Genomic DNA, 17,088 nt, shown 5'->3' with positions numbered 1-17,088 from the left:
CTGTATACTTTACATAAATCACCATAGTTTCATCTTTACTCAAATGCTCGTTTCAACAAACTTGCAATCATTTATGTTGATAGTCAATAAACTCCTAGTTCATCGTTGTCATAAGTAATAATTACACTCGTACAAGATCGCTGCATCTTCCAAAAACTGTTGCTTCTCATTCGGATAGCTAGCTAATGCTTTTTATGCTGCTCGTATTCTCATTGCCTTCTTCCTGATGTTCTTTAATTTAAATACTTTGTAGTTCATTTTCTTATTGGCGTTGAATCAGAAATGGAGACATGTAATTTTTTATCAATCAATCTCTGAACATTCTTATTCTGCATACTGACATGGGGACCCTTCATATTGCTTAATATATTTACTAATCGTTGTCTTTTGTTCATATCAGCTATGCTATTTAGGTATCAAATGATCGCTGAGTGTATTCATCCGTGCTATATCTTTTATTGGGCTCCATCTTCTTTCCGTCTAACTTGTGTTAAAGTAATTGTGACATATAATTTCTTCAGTATCATTATCACCGTCTAAACTGTAATACACTCTTCTTTTAGACTTCCGTTTGCTTGATGGCATTTTTCTTTTGTGCAAACACTATTTCTACTTCATGGTGTTCTACAGGTTCAATGCTACTGTCTGCTCTCTGTTTATGCTTTTTATTAATTACATTCTTTTGTCTTGATTCCTAAGCCTTGCTCCATGATACGTTGTCTCAAATATGCCATATTCTATATATTACTGTTGTATGTCTTCAAACTTTAATGTCTCTCACTGCCTGTGTTTGTTCATGAAGTCATTCCTTCATTATGATTTTAATGATTGTAGTCTTATTGCTGTATACCTCTATTCATATGTTCCTCAAATCCTTTCATGCATATTCATATCCTCATTATCACTGAATTTGCTATATTAATATAGCTTACTTCTTATCATCTCAAATAAATCATTCTACTTTTTCTATAAATTCTTTATGACATAAGTGGCTGTCATGATTGTTATGATTTGTAGCTTACATCATGGTCAACTCTTAATCATTAAAATGCCACTTCTAAGCTACTCATTTTAGTTCCTTCATTGGATTCATGACTCTTCCAAATATGTCTTCGGCTTTTTGTTCCTTTGACATTGATGATGCTTATAGTTTTGTTTATACTTATAAAAATCCTATGACATCAATGACAACTTCTTCCATCAAGAACAATAAACATAAAGCTACATGAAAGGGAATAAAACTGCCTACTTTTGTTTGCATAGCCACTAAGCTTGCTGTGCAGAAACTAAAATACTTTGTGCAACAAATCAAACATTCAAAATTTACTGTTGTTTTTCACCCTGCAACTGAACTGTAAGCCAACCACTGTTTAGAAAATACCACAGAATACAAACAGGATCTTCAATGTTAGAAAAATAATGCCTTTTTCACAGTTGCAAAAATGGTCTCAAAGATTTTCCCTTTGTACAGTCTTGTGAATTCAAAGAGTTACAGTGATTTGATCTGGTAATATTATAAGATAAATGGAACATTTGTTACTTTCTGGTTTTAAAGAAGTGCTTTGTAATTCTTTTGAAATACTATTCTCTGATCTCTTGCCAAAATGCTCCAGTGACATCGTTTACCTTAGATCTATTGATCATCTTCCATTTGAAAGTTCCTTTGGGAATATTATATAGCAGAGATCACGTTGGAGATTTCTCTTGTGGAATGTGATGCAGGAGCATCTAGGGGAAGTAGGCAATCCCATGTTGGAGTGGTATTGACCTTGGAGTTGGAGATCTTAGTTGAAGAAGAGGTGATGCTCAGTTGTTATTGGGTAGTTCTTGGATGTAGTATTGACTGAGGAGCTTGGTTGCTGAAGGTGCTCGGTCAACTAAGGGAGCTCGACATACACTGTGTTGCTCAGCTTATACTACGTTGCTCGACATGTATTATTGCTCGACGATGCTTGGAGTTTTGCTGATACTCGGTAATTTGGCGTGTTGATTGGTATTCTTGCAGATTTGCTTGGCTGACTTGGTGCATTAAATGCACGTAGCGTGTGATCGTGATGTGGATCAATCTTGAGATGTATGTGGACTTATTTGGGCCTAGGATCTTTATCCTAGGTGCATTTAATGGTTGTTGTTAGCCAACTAAGACATTTTGTATTTAATATCTGTTGCAGGACAACTCGTGGCTCAAATATGTATTTAATGTAAGAGTTTATTTAATTTGTAACTTGCTAGGCCTACTTGTGGCTTAGTTGGGTATAAGTAAGAGGGTCTCGTGGAGTCTTGAATCATTATCATTTAGTATGGAGAAGATGAAGTAGCTGAGAAGTGTAACAAATGGATTTTCATATCTAAATCAAAGATGTTTTAAACTAAAAACTCCCAGCGTTTATAGATAACTGAATCCTTATCACATGACATTAACTACTTTTAACAATTAACAGAGAATAACTGTAATCATATTCAAGATCAACGATTAACTATTCATAACTGTAATTCATGGTTAGCTGAAACAAATAGATTAATGACTAACTATCATAATTGTATTCATGATCAATAGAAAATAACTGTAATTATATTCAACGGAAATAACTAGACCAATGATTAACTATTTCTAACTGTAATCATGTTCAGCTGAAATAAATAGATTAATGACTAGCTATCATAACTGTATTCATGATCAACTGATTAAAAAGTAAAGTAAATGCTTAACAAGAGAGAAATGAACATACAAGCATCATCGGAGGATCTTTTAATTGGTTGTGCAAGCCTTGGCATTGGTGAGAGGAGAAGCATTGACATAGGCTTAACCTCCCAACCTCGGACCATATTTATCTCCACACATTTTATTATATTAGAATGACCCTCCCTATCTCAGGATCAAGCTTGGGATGTTCTTTAGTCCAACCACCTGAGCATCTTGGTGTTTTGAGTGTCCACTCAGTTATGAAACAGACATACTTACATTACTGGTGCTACTGACATTAAGTTGTCATTAGATGGCACATATGCCTATAAAGTACCTTGGCCAAGGATTTTCCGATAGGTTCATCAACCCAATCACCACCACTCGACTTGACAACAGGTTCTATTACAGGGAAAAGCATGAGCTATTAAGTATTTAATTATTTAAGTTATTCATGTTTGATTTCTTCTCTGTTTCCTTGCAGGTTCATTTCACCTCTTCACCATATGTGGCTTTATAGCCGGTGATTACCAGGTGCTTAAAAGATTATGAGCACTCTGCCCTTTTTACACCTGTTCACCATTTCATGGCTACATTGCCGGTGAATCCCAGGTGTTTTGGAAAAGTTATGAGCATTCTGCTTTTTATATCTTTTATCACAAATTGCGACATCAGAAAACATATTCTTGAGATCAGCATCATTCATTAGATAGTATTTCCAATTCAGATTTTAATGTTCTTTAAGACATTTATATATGGGTTGTATCCAATTGAATTATGCAAGTTTAAGAAGAAAGACTGATATTAAGGACATTGAACAAGTAGCACCTCATATTGAATCTTGAAAAATAAATCTGAAATGATAAAATCTTAAACGCCTAACTGGCTGCTTTGGAAAAATAATAAAATAATACTAAGATGTCATAACATGACCTAATGTGAACACTGGATATGTTTGAATCCTTGCAATCCGCATTGGAATTTACTCTTCCTTGTTGCAGACGTATCAATGCAGATTTACTCCAAGGGCTGAGTTCCTACGGCAGAATTATTGTTGTAATGGATACATAAAATGGAAGTAAATAAAAAGAAACTTTGGCTTATGGGGTTATGTGGATTCGAATGCTGAAGATGTTAAAGAAAAAGAATGTAGTAGCAATGGAAGATTGATGGTAATGCTGATGCAAATATTGAAATGTGATCCTACGGCAAGGCAGATGATAATATATAAAAGTTGCTAGACTTCATACATGGCTTCAGTTTAAAGGTGAACCATGGCTTCTTGGCTTTCGCCGATTATAGAGCATTTGTCATATCGAATTACCAAGTGTTTAAATCGATAAGAAAAGAGAGGGAAAAAATAAAATAAAAAATAAAAAGGTTGGAAGAGTTGGAAAGACTATAGTTTTAATTGTTATTATAATATATACTTATATATGTTTATGTAAGTATATCAATGGGGTGACATCTTTAAATTACGTTATTATAATTTATTGGTGCCATTCCATTTTTATATTTATATATACGTAAGTATTTATTATAATATATAATGAAGATCAATTAAAAATTTCTTGAGGTATATTTTATATTTTAAATTAGATTATTTTATGTTTTTTTAGATTATTTTTCTTAATAGCTCATTCATGCGGTCCCAAAAATGTATCCTGTGATCAAGTCATTGCGTCCTTTCCAAGGAAGTTTAAGATCATACCTGTTGATCCTGATGAATGAACTAAGGGAACATTTCGTTCCGACAATCCCGTTTAACAATGCTTCCCTCCTCTTCATTTCTCCTGCAATCACCCATAAAAACACTTCCGCCATAATAATAATTTCATAATAATTCATAAAAACATATTAATCGTTATTTTAAATCAAACAACTGCTAATCACCTAATAATAGTTATTGGTTAATGACCATCTTCATTAACAGTTAATACAACGTATATAAATAACTATTTATTTTCACATGATCATGAAAGAATAATTCGTTAAATCCAACGATTATGAACAAGTTTAAGATTAGGTCAAAAATTTGGGATGTAACATACCCTTCCCCTTAGATTTTTAATCGTCCTTGATGAACATTACAACAAAACTTTAAATAATACTTAATCAGTTTTATATTAAGGAAAGAAAAGAAATGTTCAGTTTCCAACCCTAGAGAAAAGAGGGAATTTTTGGAAAATTTCATGATAATCTTCCCAAGTGGCATTATGCTCTGCATATTGATCCCATTGGACCTTGCATTGTGTCACCTCTCGATTTCACGAGTGTAGCTTATGCACTTCGAGTATTCTGAGTGGTCCTACCTCTACCACCCTTAGTTCTTGCACTTGTAATAGTTTCCAATCAATTATATGATCATGATGCGTAATGTATTTCTTAAGATATGACACATGGAAGACATCATGCATCCTGGCAAGGGTTGGTGGTAAAGCAATTCTGTAAGCTACTGGGTTCACAACTTATAGTATTTCAAAGGGTCCCACATACCTCGGGGCTAACTTGGCATTCTTACCAAACTTGATAGTACTCTTCCGAGGTTTTACACTTAATAGTACTTTTTCTCCCACTAAGAATTCTCTAGGTATTCTTTTTGCATCTACATAGCTTTTTTGTCTGTCATTAGCTTCCTTCAATTTTTGATGAATTTGGATTATCTGTTCTTCCATTTCCTTAAGCATTTCAGGACCAACAATGATTCTATTTTCCAAGCGATTCCAACTCATAGGAGTTCTACATTTGTGACCATACAAAGCCTCAAAGAGAGCCATTTTAATGGTGGACTGGTAGGAATTGTTATACGCAAATTCCACCAAGGGTAAGTATGTTTCCCATTGGTATTGTCAATCCATACAATATGCTCTTAGAAGATCTTCTAATACCTAATTTACTCTTTCCGTCTGACCATCTGTCTGAAGATGGTAAGCTAAACTGATGTTTAGTTTAGTACTCAACGCTGAAAATAATGATTGCCAAAATTTGGAAGTTACCCTAGCATCCTTGTTTGAAATAATTTTCTCTGGGATTCCATGCAATCTGAAAGTTTCTTTTATGAATTTATGAGCAATTTTTGGTCCTCTATCAATTAGATTCCTTGGTATAAAATGAGCAACTTTTGTCAATCTATCAACTACTACCAGAATGGTATTGTGTCGTTTCCGTGTCATAGGTAACCCTTGTACAAAGTCCGTGGAAACTATCTGCCACTTCCACTTGGTTACCTCATTAGTGTGTAAAAGACCTGTTGGGTATTGATGTTCTACCTTTACTCTCTGGCATTCTAAACAACTTGTGACAAATTCTGTTATCTCCTTTTTCATTCCTTTCCTAACATATAGGGGTTTGATATCAAATAGCATTTTAGTTACCCCAGGGTGTCCTAAATATGAAGCGGAATGAGATTCTTCTAGAATCATTCTTTGGAGTTCAGGGTTGTTGGGTATATAAATCCTGTTATGATATCTTAGCAATGCATCCTCTTCTAAACTAAATTTTGAATACTTAGAATCCTGTGGGTCCCTGATAAGAGCTAGGCTGATTTCTAGATGTTGTAAAATCTGGTCTTTTAGTCTGAAGTTTATAGTAGCCATTGCAGAAATGTGTCTTCTCCTACTTAGGGCATTAGCCTATTTGGTTTTCCTTGCCTTTAACATATCTTATGTTGAATCCATAGTTTGCTAAAAATTCGAGCCATCTTCTTTGTCTAGCATTTAGATTTGATTGTGTGAAGATATATTTTAGACCGTGATGATTGGATCGAAGTTCAAAAGGTTTTTTGATCAAGTAATGTCTCCACATCTGAAGAGCATGTACAATAGCTGCTAATTCCAGATTGTGAGGTGCGTAATTCTATTCATAATTTTTCAATTTCTTAGATTCATATGCAATTACCTGTTTGTCTTGCATTAGCACACCTCCTAAACCCTCTCCTGATGCATCTGTTATAACTACGAATTGCTTTTGGGGATTAGGTACTTTTAGTATGGGTGTTGTAGTTAGTTTTTCTTTCAAATATTCAAACGCTGATTGACATTTTTCTGTCCAGACAAACTTCTTTCTTTTTCTCTAAAGTGATGTGATCAAATAAGCTATCTAAGAGAAGTTCCTGACAAATTTTCTATAAAATCCTGCTAATCCCACAAAACTTCTAACTTTTGACACATTTTTAGGTATAGGCCATTCCTTAATTGTTTTAATTTTTGATGGATCTATGGCTATGCCTTGAGTGGATATAATGTATCCTAAATACTGAATTTCCTTTTGATAGATGACACATTTAGACAATTTTCCATATAATTTATGATCTTTTAACCTTTGTAAAATTGTTTCCAAATGTTTTTGATGTTCTTCCTCGTTCTTTGAATAGATTAGAATATCATCTATAAAGATCAGCACAAATTGATCCAAGCAATCTTGAAATATGCTGTTTATTAAATTCATAAAAGCTGCTATGGCATTGGTTAACCCAAATGGCAACACTGTAAATTCGTAATGTCCATACTTAGTTCTGAATGCAATTTTGTGAATACCTTCATCCTTGATACGAAGCTGGTGGTATCCTGACCTCAAATCAATTTTTGAAAACACTGTCACGCCCTTCATCTGATAAAAAAAGTCATCTAGGAAGTGGATACTTGTTCTTGATGGTAACCTTATTGAGCATTCTATAATCTATGCATAATCTCATGGTTCTGTCCTTCTTCCTGACAAACAACATTGGGGCTCCCCATGGTGAAACATTGGGCCGGATCAGTTTCTTGTCTAACATGTCTTGTAATTGTATTTGCAACTCCATTAATTTTGTGGCAGTCATTCTATATGGTGCTCGAGAAATGGATTCTGCTCTTGGTATCAAAGCTATGGTGAAATCAAAGGCTTGGGAAGGTGGTAGACCGGGGAGTTCTTTAGGAAACACATTTTGATAATTCTTTAGAAAAGGATATTTTTCTTCAAAAGATTCCTTTAATTTTTCTTTGATTTCCCCATCTTCAAAACTGTAGTCATCTCCATATGTGGTGTTTTTAGGTTCTCTCATGTTCTCAACCTTGACTGCAAAGATCTCATAGCCTTTTCGTCCATATTTCTTAAGTTGCATGGCAGATATCTGTTTTGATTTAATTTCATGTTTAATCCCTATAATGCTTGTTGGCCTACCTCGATCATCCAAACAATTTACACTTTTGGCAAGACAATGCACCTTGGCCTTATGCTCACTGAACCAATTAATGCCTATGATAATGTTGTAAGACCAACAGGTGCTACATACAAGTTTAATTCTGTTGAGAAGTTTGGGAAGTCAACCTGAGCCTCAAACAGACACTGCTCTACCTTAGCCCTTGACTGGTTTGCATATTCGACTGTCTATGGTTTTGCCATAAAACTAGATCTCTTTGAAAATCTACTGAACAATCTAGGTAATATAAAACATTCAGATGCTCTAGTATCAATTAGATAGAGTTCCTATAGATCTTACCTAAAGTTTCAATTGGGCCTATTTGCTATTCTACTTGCCTATTATCTAGGGCTGCATGGATCTTTTGCTGATAAACTTCTTGTTGTTGTGGAAGAGGTGGTCTTTGTGGCTAATTGGTGTTGGGTTTGATGGGGCATTTATTAGCAAAATGATCTCTTCCACAAGTGTAGCATCCTGAAAGTGGTCCCTTCCTTTCATTACTCTTATTATTTTTACTTGCACTAAAATTACTTTTAGTTTCCTTAAATCCATTTCTCTTTGGTTTTGGCTTGCTGTACTTGAAATCCTTAAACTGTCTTTTTTGAGTTCTAGAATCAGCACTCTCCGTATTCCAATTTGTTTTCTTTTTACTGTCGCGGATGGAGTCATCTTTCTTGATTTTGTATTCTTGCCGAACAACCTTCTCTAGAGCTTCCTCCATAGTTCGAAGAGTGAGAACATCAACTATTCCTTCTATTCTATTGTTTGGACCCATAATGAATTTTTTCACCTTTAGATTTATATTTTGTTGATATGGTGGTACATACTTAAATAGTCAGGTAAATTTCTCCTAGTACTTATGTACTGTCATATCTCTTTGCTTTAAATTCTGGAAATTTAGAAGTTTCTGATCATAAAATGTTTGGGGCAGCCAGCAATTTCTAAAAATGGTTACAAACTTTTCCCAAGTAATCTCAGTGGTTTTAAAGTTTTGCTCAACTTTGATGTTTGCCCACCAGGTTGCAGCTTCTCCAGTAAAATGATATATTCTTCAAACCGCTTTTGAGGTTTCAGAAAAGTTCCTAATTTAAAAATACTGTTCCATTTCAGTTAGCCAAGCCTGTGCATCCTCTCTGGACTTAGAACTGACAAACTTAGGTGGTTTGATTTTCTTAATATCTGCTGACAGATCAGTCACTATTTCTTGTTTCTTTTGTTTTTCGGTTTGTTTGGGTGAAGAGGTTCTCTTGTTATATCCGAAGACTTCTGTCTCTGTTCTAAAAGGAGGTGATGATTGTGTTTCCTCATGGTTATGCCCCATCTGGGCTGCCATCTCGTTCATGTTTTCCAACTTCAGTTGCATTTCTTGCAAAATCTGAAGTAACAAGTCATTGGATGGTTGAATGTTTTCACGGACTATGCCCTGACCTGTAACATTCTCGTTGCTGTTCATTTTATTTGTTTATTGGATTCACCTGTTAATTTTACAACATTTGCTTCAATTTATTGAATTCATACATGTTTAAGTATTTCCACAATAGAAAGAGTTTGTGAATGCATGAAACACATGAATTAAATAAATCTAATCGATTAATTTAATACTTTGCTGCTGCACTTATAGCAGCTTATTTACAAAAGTCTCCTCTATTGAGGATGTTTACATCATAATATTTATTTTTGCTTTTCAACATTTAATTTTGGCTCAGATTGGTACATATCTCGTACCAGCCAGGATCTGTGGAAATGCAAAAGAAAGTTATCCTGTCGAGCATTCCAGTTTTGAATCAACTTGTTCCTATATGCTGCTTTATTTGTAGGGGTCCACTTGACTCTTTCTTTCTTCATTCGTTGCAATGCCTGGTTTAGAGTTTCGTTATCTTTAGGCATGGAGTAGCGAGTATAGTCGTATTTAGGCATGTTTTTAATTAAATAGGGGAAGATGGGATGTCGAGCCTTCTTGTGGGGTGTTTTACGTACTTGCATCCTGTACAATCATTCTAAGAATTTTTTCAGGTTTACATGGAAGGTAGTATGCCCTAAGTTCAGAGTTGAACGCAATGCTTTGATACCATACGTAACAAATGGATTTTCATATCTAAATCAAAGATGTTTTAAACTAAAAACTCCCAGCATTTATATAGATAATTGAATCCTTTTCACATGACATTAACTACTTTTAACAATTAATAGAGAATAACTATAATCATATTCAAGATCAACGATTAACTATTCATAATTATAATTCATGGTCAGTTGAAACAAATAGATTAATGACTACTTATCATAACTGTATTCATGATCAACATAAAATAACTGTAATCATATTCAATGGAAATAACTAGATCAACGATTTACTATTCCTAACTATAATCATGTTCAGCTGAAATAAATAGATTAACGACTAGCTATCATAACTGTATTCATGATCAACTGATTAACAAGTAAAGTAAATGCTTAAGAAGAAAGAAAGAAACATACAAGCATCATCGGAGGATCTTTTAGCTGGTTGTGCAAGCCTTGGCATTGGTGAGAGGAGAAGCATTGACATAGGCTTAACTTTCCAACCTCAGACCATACTTATCCCCATACATTCTATTATATTAGAATGACCCTTCCTACCTTGAGATTGGGATGTTCTTCAGTCCAACCACCTGAGCATCTTGGTGTTTGAGTGTCCACTCAGTTATAGATTGGACATGCTTACATAATTGGCGCTACTGACATCAAATGATCATTAGATGACACATATGCCTATAAACTACCTTGGCCAAGGATTTTCTGATGGGTTCATCGATCCGATCACCACCGCTCGACCTGACAACAGGTTCCATTACAGGGAAAAGCATGAGCTATTAAGTATTTCATTATTTAAGTTATTCATGTCTGATTTCTTTTCTATTTCCTTGAAGGTTCATTTCACCTCTTCACCATACGTGGCTTCATAGCTGGTGATTCCCAGGTGCCTAAAAGATTATGAGCACTTTGCCCTTTTTACACCGCTTCACCATTTCATGGCTACATTGCTGGTGAATCCCAGGTGTTTTGGAAAAGTTATGAGCACTCTGCTTTTAATATCTTTTATCACAATTTGCGACATCATAAAACATATTCTTGAGATCAACATCACTCATTGGATAGTATTACCAGTTCAGATTTTAATATTCTTTAAGACATTTACATATGGGTTGTATCCAATTGAATAATGGAAGTTTAAGAAGAAAGACTGATAATAAGGACATTGAACAAGTAGCAACTCATATTGAATCTTGAAAAATCAATCTGAAATGATAAAATCTTAGACGTCTAACTGGCTGCTTTGGAAAATAATAAAATAATACTGAGATGTCAAATATGACCTGATGTAAGTACTCGATATGTTTGAATCTGTTTACCATACAGGGTAAACGGTTTATTAAAGCATTCACACAATAGACAAAAATGTTTACCGTACAGGTAAAGAAAATGAACGCATACAGACAATGAACACGACAGTAGAATTATCTTCGCAATAGTAGATGAATGATGATTTACAATGATCCTAGACGGGACGTAAATACTACCGCTAAACCTTCCCGAAGGAGTCCGTCGGCCACAATTATTCTATCCGCTACAAACTATTTACCGACGACGTCGGCTACAACATACAAAAACACCACCGGACCGTCGGCTACAAAATACAGAAACATCGTCGAACTGTCGGCTACAGAATACAGAAACACCGCCGGACCGTCGGCTACAAAGTACAGAAACACCGCTGGACCGTCGGCTACAGAATACAAAAAACACTGCCGGAATCATCCAGTTGGCTAACACCATCGCCCCCAAAAAAACAGTCGTCTCCTGACGACTCACAAAATTAGGAGACAACTTATAGACTACAGGAAAAACTAGCGAGAAGGGGGCGTCCCAGAATTGTGCTGCTGGCGACGTAACTCATACACCTGCTCTGTCCTGATGCGGAGATCTGTCTGAATCTAAGAGTTGACTTCGACGGCCTCCTTTAGAAGAAGTGCCGCGTCCATGGCCTGCGTCCTGGCTAACTGCATCTCGTGCTCAGCCGCATCCTTATCTCAAACCGCTGCCTCCGTACCTTGCTTAGCCAAGTCCTCCTGCACCGCTGCTGCCAAATCTGCTAGTAGTGCTGCCTGCTTTGTGGCCCATGCTGCCTGCTGGTCGGCCAAGTCGGCGACTAGCTTTTGTCTAGCCTCAGTCTCAGCTGCCAATGATCGCTCTGCTGCAACCCTGTTCACCTCCGCACGTTGACGACCGTAGTAAACATCTTTGTACAGTCCCACAATCTCATGTGCCAGCTTCATCATAGGAGTGTCACTGGGTCCCAATTCCGGCTCAGTGGCCCAATCTGCCAGCATCTCAGCTGTCTCCATTGCCGGCCAGCCCCTGTCTATAAAGCAAGTCTGAAATCGCCGAGGACAAATCCCACGGATATATACTCTGATCAAGTGCCACTCCCTCTGCCGAGTCAGGGCCTGAATTGCCACATCGTGGCCCTTCTTCAATGCAGATTTCATAGTCCTAAGGTAATCCCGACACCTGTCCTCATTTGACCCATAGTCCTCCTTGGCGAAGGCCTCCAATGACCATTTTGGATCACTGTTTTCCTCCTCGTCAGTGGGAGCCATGCCCACATCCGGTGCCGCTGTCTCTGCTGTTGGCGTAACCACGGCATGTGGCATTCCCTCCTCCTGAAGCTGAGGCTCTGGTTCCGCTGGCCATGTTCCTGAATGCTTAGGAGACTGAATGGAGGGACCCCGCTTCGCCGGAGTGAGTCGGAACTGCTGCCTCAGAAACTCACTAGCTCTATCCATCACCTCCGGTTGGTCGACCTGTGCAAGCTCCATGTTCATCTCCGGTACTGGCTGGGCTGACTCAGCCTCTGCTAAAAAAGATGATGAAACGGTGACCATTGCATCACAATCAATGACCTTCAACCGAACCTGCGGCTCAGACTGTGGTGGTGGTGACTGTGCTCTCGGTGTGACTGCGACGGTGACATCTGCTGGTGCAACTGGAATCACCTCCGCGACAGCCGTCGGCAATGACTCGGCAACTATTCGTGGGACGGCATCTGTCACTGTCTGTGGAACCACTTCCGTCACTGTCCGTGGGACATCTGCCTCCGCTGGAGGAGTCATAAGAACCGGGGCATGGCGCTGACCAAAGGCCGGAATGATTGTCGAAGAGGTAGTCAAGTGCGCTGAAGTTGACAGTTGAGGTGGGGAAAAGAATGTGGGCCCACCACCTGCTGTCTCACCGTCAACTTCAGCCGATGTGCTTTCCTCTTCTACGGATTCAGCCCCGTCACTCATCGAAGTGCCCTCCTGTCCGCTATCTATCTCTCCGGAAGGGGCCAATTCGCGGAGTACTTTCTTGTGACTTGCTGCTGACCCACCTGTATCTAAGTGGTGCCAGTAGAATATGGGAGGCTCCTCATCTGCCAACTTGCCCCTTGGAGGAGCCTCAAAGCCATCCATTGGAATCTGGCTAGCTGCAGCCTCTAGAAACAACCCGATGGCATGGTGCGGCATGAAAAATGTTCGGTGCTAAAGTGTCATGAATTCCTCCATCTTGTCGGCAAGCACTGAGGCCCAATCATATACCACTCCCTGCATGATACCATTCATAAACACAATCTGCGGCAATGCGATATTTGAAGCTCGGGTGGCACCTGTCAACCTGCTCTTGATGACGTCCATGATACAACGCCAATGACCCTCTCGAATAAAGTCTCTGCGAAGCCCTCTGCACCTTGTCCCCTGAACTGCTGTCTCCCTCTCCATGGGTGTAAGGTCCCTGCATACTAGAGCTATCCAATGCTCCTTCCGTTCCTGTGACAGTTTATGATTCTTTATTTCCACTTTCTTCCTGCCGGGGCCAGGAATGCCGAAGACCCTGGTGAAATCTCTCGGTTTAAAGGACACCGTCATCCGCTGCTTTTTGTACAAGAATGTACTTGTTCTGCTCTGGACACTATATGTCTCTATCATGGTGCGCAATACTGATTCGAACATCCGAATGGAAAAGATGGGAAGCTGAATAGCCCAATGTACCTGTGCCCGCATCAAAATCTGTTTACTCTGGTCTGCCTCCGGGGTCTCCTACCACCACTTCCGGCATTCGCTTCCACTAAGACTCTCAAACTGGACGGTGAGATAATTGAGTTCTTCCTTGGTCTTCTGTTTCTTGCTACTGGAACCGGAGGGGCCTGCAACTCGAATTCCCGATGCCAAAACTCTTGAATTCTTCTCCATATTTGCTGCCAACTGACTTTTCCACGGCTTCCGCTTGCCCGTTGACTCCATGCAAAAAAATGATTTAGTTCTCCTTATATAATATATTGTTCCTTCTATTGCATGCAAGCCGAACAAATGAAGTGCTAGCTAAATAACCATCTGCGGGAGAAAAAAAACACCCCGCGCAAAAGCATCCGTGGGAGAGAAAAAAACTAGCCGCGGAAGAGCTTCATAGCGTACAGTAAGTCTATCAATTCATCAATGTGAGTCATTTCTGTCACTACTGCCACATTAACAAGAAAATCTGAACATGCCGTAGTATGCATCAACCAAACCTTTCGCAGACCCTTCTTAATGCATCCGTGCAACCTTGAGCCCTCCTTTTTTTGAAGTTCCTGCAATTTCGGAATAATCTGACCAAGAAGCTGAAATACTATCTGTGCATAATTGTTATAAATTTCCTTCCCCGAATTTCTCTCTCAATTATTTCATACTGCACACAACCCAAATCCTCTTATTTCAAAGTATCTTCCATTTTGGTAGAATCCCAATTTTGACGGCTGAGAGATCAAGGGATAGATCAAAATGAAGGTAACTTCAAATTGCTGCGTTAAATGAGAATATCTAATTTCTGCAGTCATTGATGTGAAGCTAATTGATAATCTCTGTGTTTGAACTTGTAGAAAATAGTGCTGAAATCCTCCATCGAAGACGAGAAAAGCAAGAGAAAAGTCCGAAAGGTAGTTGCAGGTTTGGAAGGTATTACCAAGGGAACATATACCACCCGCAGAGAAGTTTGGCTAGAGGAGGCAATTGGAGTTGCGAAAATGCTAACACCTGCGACCCATTCTTCTCCTACCCGCGGTTGTGTGACGGGGACGTGATTGTTTTAGAGCCCATGGGGCTTTATCTTCTTCTCCCGCAGACCGTTAGTTGCCCGCGGAAGCTCTTCCTTCTCTATCCTGCCGGAGGCACTTAAGCTGGTAGTCCTTTCTTCTTTCTCGCCGGAGTAAGCTTACCGTGCGGGGGCTTTACATTCCGCGGGGTTCTCTTGCCCGCGGACAGGCAGTCCCGAGGGCCTTCCTGTCCGCGGGGCCCGTGGGACTTTTTTTTTTTTTTTTTTATTAATAATTTTTAAATTTTTTTTTTATTTTTTATTTTTTGCAATTTTTTTTGTTAAAATTTTTTAAATTTAATTTTCACAATCGAATACATCAATCAACAGTGGCACCTCTGGATGACGTCGCCACCAGGGAATACTGTACTGACGACGATGGCGGATTCAATGACGGCGAGAACTGCCTTGCACGATATGGTTTCAACTTGGATCCGTTAACTAACTGAGTCATCTCCTGTCCGTACAAGGTTGTCAGTTTGATTGCTCCATTGTTGCCAATTTCTCGGATCTGATATGGTCCAACACATCGCACTTTGAATTTTCCTGGCTTGATTTCATTACGGCCATCATACTTCAATACTAACTGTCCCGACTGGAATCTGCTACGTTTGAGATGCTTATCATGCCACAACTTGCGCCTGTTCTGTGCCACTTCAGTTGACCACTGTGCCAACAACCGTTTTTCCTCCAGTTTATTCAAATTATTCAATCGCTCCTATAAGCTTCTGTCATCATCGAGTTTGTTTTCCAACGCTATTCGGAGACTTGGAATCATGAATTCTGCGAGGACCACTGCTTCCTGTCCAAACATTAACTGGAATGGTGTGTGCCCGATCGTCACTTTGTATGCTGTGTAGTACGCCCAGAGGGCAGCAGGTAAGTTCTCTTCCCAATCAGCACCTTCCACCGGGCAGGATTTGTAGATGATGGATACCAGAATTTTATTGGTGGCCTCTGCCTGCCCGTTTGCTCTTGGATAGTACGGACTCGACAGTGAATGATAAATCTTGAACTGAGTGGTGAGCAGTCGAATAACATGATTAACAAAATGACCTCCCCTATCACTTGTTAATTGTAACGGGATTCCATATCTTGTGATGATCCGTTCATAAATAAATTTCGCGGTACTGACGACCGAGTTATCTGGTAGCGCACGGGCCTCCACCCACTTGGTCAGGTACTCCGTTGCAACAATGATTTAGCGACACCTTTGAGTCTTGCTCACCCTTAGTGGTCCAATGAAATCTAGTCCCCACTGCTCAAAAAGTTCCTGCGCATGAGAGGGTTGAAGTGGCATGAAATCTCTCTTCAGCGGCTTCCCAGCCCGTTGGCAAGTGTCACATCCGACGACCCATTCCCGTGCATCATTGTACACCATCGGCCACCAGAGTCCTGCGAGCAATATCTTCTGTGCAGTGGTGTCAGGCCTCATGTGTCCTCCTGCGGGACCCTCATGTGCTTTTAACACCTGCGGTATCTCTTTTTCCAACACACACCGTCGAAGAATATGATCCATCCCCATTTTGTAGAGCAACCCATTGATTAATTGAAATGTACGACTCCTGATTATCAACTTGCGCTTATCATTTGGTGACATCCTCATGGGAAACTGTCCTGTTGAGAGGTATTCGCCAATATTCCTGTACCATTCTGGCAGTACCCCAATCTGAAATAGCTTTGCGTCAGGGAAGTCGTCATTCACACCATCCGTTGGTTCCCCTGTTTTGATTCGTGACAGGTGGTTGGCACTGACGTGTTTCTTTCCTGGCCGGACAATGATTTTGAAAGTAAATTCTTGCAACAGTAGCAACCATCGGCTGATCCTCCCTTGGATGACGGGTTTGTTAATCATGTACAACAGGGCCTGGTGATCAACATAAAACACAAACGGTGTAGCAAGCAAATAATGACGGAATTTTTGCACAGCATAAACCATTCCCAAAGCTTCTCTTTCAGTTGTGTTGTAGTTCTGCTCGGCCTTTGATAGCAATCGGCTGGCAAAGTATATTGGATGATCCAATCCGTGATTACCAGTCTGTGCCAGGGTTGCGTCGATCGCATAATTGGAGGCATCCAC

At 39.1% G+C, this 17,088-nt stretch overlaps 1 protein-coding gene and 1 long non-coding RNA gene across 3 annotated transcripts in view; both read left to right on the top strand.

Annotated features, from left to right (window-relative positions):
- The window catches only part of SOX (sulfite oxidase), a 140,139-nt gene that overhangs the window by 39,350 nt on the left and 83,701 nt on the right, over positions 1-17,088 (top strand). The window lies entirely within an intron of this gene.
- LOC149566484 (uncharacterized) lies at positions 14,570-14,833 on the top strand. The gene is made up of 2 exons (XR_016361567.1): positions 14,570-14,704; positions 14,797-14,833. It is a non-coding gene; the product is annotated as an uncharacterized LOC149566484 (long non-coding RNA).

The sequence above is a fragment of the Cupressus sempervirens genome, chromosome 3 (assembly GCF_028749045.1).
Source record: "Cupressus sempervirens isolate cs-2001-9-10 chromosome 3, ASM2874904v1, whole genome shotgun sequence".
NCBI lineage: Eukaryota > Viridiplantae > Streptophyta > Pinopsida > Cupressales > Cupressaceae > Cupressus > Cupressus sempervirens.
The sequence above is the reverse complement of the archived record's forward strand: the minus strand, read 5'-3'. Positions and strand labels throughout refer to the sequence as shown.